Source organism: Suncus etruscus, chromosome 1 (genome assembly GCF_024139225.1).
Source record: "Suncus etruscus isolate mSunEtr1 chromosome 1, mSunEtr1.pri.cur, whole genome shotgun sequence".
Classification (NCBI taxonomy): Eukaryota; Metazoa; Chordata; class Mammalia; order Eulipotyphla; family Soricidae; genus Suncus; species Suncus etruscus.
Window position 1 is genome coordinate 57,841,625 of NC_064848.1, and position 5,425 is coordinate 57,847,049.

Sequence of the window (5,425 nt, forward strand, 5' to 3'; positions counted from 1 at the left end):
AACTTGAGTCTACCTACCTCCAACACCAGGTGGTCCCCAAATACCACAACATATGACTGTGGTCACTAGTATACTGCTGGGTATAACCCTCTGAAGTACTACTACAATAGGAAAACACAGAAAGAAAATAGATAAAACCTACTTTTAATTGTTGCATTGCATAATCCTCTCATTAACATTTCTATTATTTTTGGACTAAATTACCTTGAGATATCTTATAAATTTATAATATACCCAAGAATATTCAAACTATTACCAGTATAAATTTGATGAATAATAACAAGAAATACCTATGTAGGCTGATTTCCTTAAATTAATCTCTATCATTTAATTGAAAACAAATCAAATTTGTTCTTTATAACAATTTAAGCCTTACTTTTCAACAAAATAAGGACATAAAAATGGCCAATTACAATGGTTCTTGAGAGTCAGCCTGCATAATTGAGTTAACTAAATAGGTAACTGGGTAAAGGGGAATTAGAGATTACAGACAGATGTAGAATTGGCTCATTGTATGTCTAAAACTTTACTATAAGTAGTAATAGTAAATAATAATAATAATAATATTAGTAAATGACAGGTGAAAATGTGCATTAATAACAAATCCATATATTTTGAGCTGAAATGTATAAAAAATATTTAGGATTTCTTTAAGAAAAAGAGAGGTCTGGGAGGAGGAGAGAGAGAGAGAGAGAGAGAGAGAGAGAGAGAGAGAGAGAGAGAGAGAGAGAGAGAGAATATAAGTGAGTATGCCAACATAGTTGGATCTATAAGATCCCAGAGCCCAGATCTAGTGGTAAGCCCTGAAACCATCTAGCACAGCCCAAAAATGAAAGAAAAAAAAGAGGAATTAAATTAAAGATGAAAAATTAGGAATATAAAAGTAGGGCATGGGTACTCTCATGAGAATGAGAAAGTAGTGGTACAGATATACTCTGGGAAACATATACTATTTATATATACCACTTTATTGTTTCTTATAAGAGTCCATCTGATTGTTTTTTATTCAGGTGATAGTTTTTAACCAATTAATTTTGGAGTAAAGGAGGGAGATAGGGGATACATGCTGGGAACAGGGATGGAGGGAGGACAAAACTGGTAGTGGGAATGACCTTCATTCATTGTCACTATGTAGCGTAAATAATCTGTGAAAGACTTGTAATACACTTCGATCACAATAAAAATTTATTTAAAAAAAAGATGTGTGGGAAAAGAAAACACCGTCACATTTGCTTTTGAATGAAGGAAACTTTCACTACAATTTAGAGTACAAGGAAAGCAGGACCCTGGCTCAAATCTTTCTCTCTGATCCTTTGTTTCCAGAAATAGAAGGGGGATTGAATTTCAATCCTGTCTATCCAGAAAGACAGAGGATAATTTTAGGAAAAATATAATGGTAACTGAGGAAAAACAAAAATTTTCAGAATTATGAAGGTTCTGTGTTTTCTATGTCTTTTATCCTAAGACCTACTTTTTAACAGTTTTAGATTATATTAGTTCCTTGAAAGCAGGAACCAATGTGTATGTCTGATACACAATATTGGGTGAGCTTCTGCTTGTTTTTTCCTGAAAAGAAAATGAGACATATTTAATGCTTCTTCAAAAAGATGGAAAGAGTTGTGATATTTTATCTCAACCTCTTAAGCAGTGTCATAAAACCTTGTTGTTCTAGGGTTATTGCTAACTATTTGCAGGTTCATGGGAGGCTTTTAAATTTTTTCTAGTTATTATATATTTTTATAGTTTTCTAAGTTAGTATCATAATGGTATATTTTACTCATTTTAAAATTTTCTACAACTTTATTTCAACAATATATATCAACAATATAATCCTAATGATCTTTCCAGCAACTAAAGTCACTCAAGATTTCTTGACATATGAGCTGTTATTTTATGTTTGAACTCACTTGACAGGTTGGTGTCTGGGCTCTGGTATATTTAGATCCTTCTCTCTTTCTAACATATTTATATGTATTTTAATTATTTCTTTCTTACACCTCATATCTCAGAACTACGTTTGTGGCAGACTGGTAAGATGTGAACAAACCTGAGACATTTTTTTGGGTCACTTAAGCAGTAGATTTATCAACATCACTTGCACTTGGTTTAGGTCATTTGTCAAGTATTTTGTTTTTCAAGAAAACGTGAAAAGTGTGTGTTCTGAAGACAGAAAGACAAGTGTGAATTTAGCTCTACGACTTGTGTGTTTGGTTGAGTCACCTAAAATGTTTTCTAAGATGTATTATTGATTTATATAAAAATGGGGCATTTGCTATTTTTCCTCATTTCTGCTTTCAAAACAATTCTTTTTCATACACACACACACACACACACACACACACACAGTCAAGTACTTTAATTTGCATGTGCTCGAATTACACAAAGTACTATTTTTTTTTAATCTAGCATTCAAAATACTCTCAAAACAGTGCATTTTGTTAATCAAAAACTTTAGCACCTAGGTTAAGCTCAGTCTCTTCAACACTATTGTTGCCTTACCGTTGGTCACTTTCAGAGAAAATTCAATTGCACCTTTAATATAGTAAAATTTAATGTTTTGGATTATTTGAAATCATGGTCCTAAAGGCACAGGGCTATCTGACACTGCTAAACTGATTCGATAAAAATTACAGTTATTTTACACTGTTTTGCAGAAACAGTAAATACATTTCAATTGCTTCATTTTTATTTTTATTGAGGTACCAGGATTTACAATACTAATAATTATGCTTTAATATGACATTCCAAAATCACACTCATTACCAATTGACCTGCTTCCCTCTAGCTGTGTCCCAAGGGCCCCTCCCAACTACTGCTCCTCCACTTGAACTGTTCTACAGGAAGAAAGCAAGCAGATCTGACTCACTTTCTATAGCCCCTTCTACTACTCATATTTTACTTTCAAAAAAGTAAACAAAAATACTTTTTCAAAAACCATCTATGACATGTTACAAATTAGGTTTTAGGAGAAAATGAGTAGAAAAGTAGTTCATCATGAAACCCAACCCTTTATTTTGGTTTTTGTGTGTTAGTTTGTTTTAGTTTTGGGACCATACCTGGGTTGTTCCTGGGTTGTTCGGGGATTACTTCTCTCTCTTCTCAGAAATCTATTCTTGGGAACCAAATGGGGTTTCAGGAATTGAACCTGGGCTTACTGTGTATATAATACTCACTTTACTATGACTCTAGCATCTACCTTTTGTTTTTGTTTTGTTTTGGCCCACACCTGGGATACTAAAAGCTTAACTCCTGGCTCTGTGTTCCTGATCATTCCTGGTGGGCTAGAGGTACTACTTTTTATTTATTTATTTTTTTAAGATATCTATCCTATTTGTCTTCAATCCAACTTCATTTTTTATGGGCATGACAGAAATTTGAGATCTTTCCTTCTACATAAGAGTTATCTCTCAAATGAGAGGAAGAGTGAAGAAGATTTGAGCAATGCTGATATATTACAATCTGCAATAAATATCTTGTCTATTTTGCAAAAGCTAGTATCACAGTCTTTAGACTGCTGATGCAATGGGCAGTGGGCCCTCATTCAACCTCTTTTCTCTTCCAGTGACTTTTCCAGCCTGAGAGACAGTACAGGAGGTAAGGCACTTGCATTGCAAGTGGTTTCTTCATATTGTCCTCATATTTGGACAATATGATGAGATCATAAAAATGATCTTGTCATTTTTTTCTTTACTCTAGACCACTTTTAGAGGTCATTCCATAGTATATAACTAGGAATAGCCCATAGGCAACACCAGAAATCTCCATCCTTTAGTGGTGGGGCAATATCAGAACTTTGACTATCTCTTGCCCTGTATTAGCCACCTCCTTCCATCAACAACAAAATCAGTTTTATTGTATATCCTTTGAACTATATGTTTTTATTAATAACATACTATTTAGAACATTTTTGTCTCTAGTTCCCTAAAAGAAATGATTTATCAATATTGAGACTTACATAGATGAGATATTTACATTCCTCCATTATCTAAAACAAAAATTACTATAGTGCATATGATTCCACTTTTCTGTACCAATCTTGTTCTCTTTTAACCATTTATTAAGAACAGTTTCCTTACTCTACAAGAGATGAAGATACTGAACAGATGAATATACAAGCAGATAAAACAAAATCATGTTGATTACCCCTATTTTTTACCAGATGACAAAGGTCCTGAAAGCAAGTATTAAATGTGTAAAATATTCAGAATGTATTTTCACTCTGATATAATTTTAGCTATGTATGACTATTTAGTGGTATTTTATTGAGACATGCTGCTTCCTGGCTTCTGTGCAATTAAATTGCTACAGTCTCAGTTGCCTCTTTGACATCTTCATTTGACTGTTTAATGTTCAGTTTAAATATCCCAGGTCTAAAAATTATCTTATATTTACTTCAAAGTGATCCTTTTAATTCTTCATCACACTGAAGGCACACCTGGTCTATGACCCTAATATATGTGGAAAACCTTTGCTCCATAAGTTTGCATTCCTCTAGAGTCTCCACACTTGATCGGACAATAGTAAACATATCAAAAGATATATAAAAACCTCCATCTCTAAAAAATAGAATTGTATTTTTTCCTGGGCAGGTCTCACCTGAATAGCATGATATCAATCAGCTTTTTTCTTTTTTTTTTTTTTTTTGGTTTTTGGTTTTTGGTTTTTGGTTTTTGGGTCACATCCAGCAGCCCTCAGGAGTTATTCCTAGCTCTGCAGTCAGAAATCGCTCCTGGCAAGCACTGGGGATCATACGGGATTGGGATGCCTGTATTCGAACCGCTTTTTATCCTGGATCGGCAAGACAAATGCCCTACCAATATGCGATCTTGCGGCCTCACAATCAGCTTTTTTTTTTTTTTTTTTTGGGTCACACCCGGTGACGCTCAGGGGTTACCTGGCTATTTGCTCAGAAATCGCTCCTGGCTTGGGGGACCATATGGGACGCCGGGGGATCAAACCGTGGTCCGTCCTAGGCTAGTTCGGGCAATGCAGACACCTTAACTCTCAGCCCCACAATCAGCTTTTTTTAATTGACATTATATAATTATCCATCCAACTATATTAAAATATGTGTTTCTTTTTTAATATTTATTTAGCTAGTTTTGGGGCCACACCCAGCAGTTCTCAGGGTATACTCCTGGTTTTTGGGCTCAGAGATCAGTCCTGGTAGGGTTCTGGACAATTTGTGGAGCTGGAGATCAAACTGAGTTCAGTTGCAGGCAAGGCAGGCACTCCACCCTCTGGATTATTGCTCTGGCTCTCTATAATATTTTTTAATTAATTTCTTTACTTAAAAACCTTTGAAAACTGTGAGAAAACAAATTTGCTCCTAATCATTTCTGGTATTCAATTTTCTCATGTCAATTCCACCACCAGCATAACATTGCCTCTACTATTATCACCAGTTTCCCATCCTTACACAAGC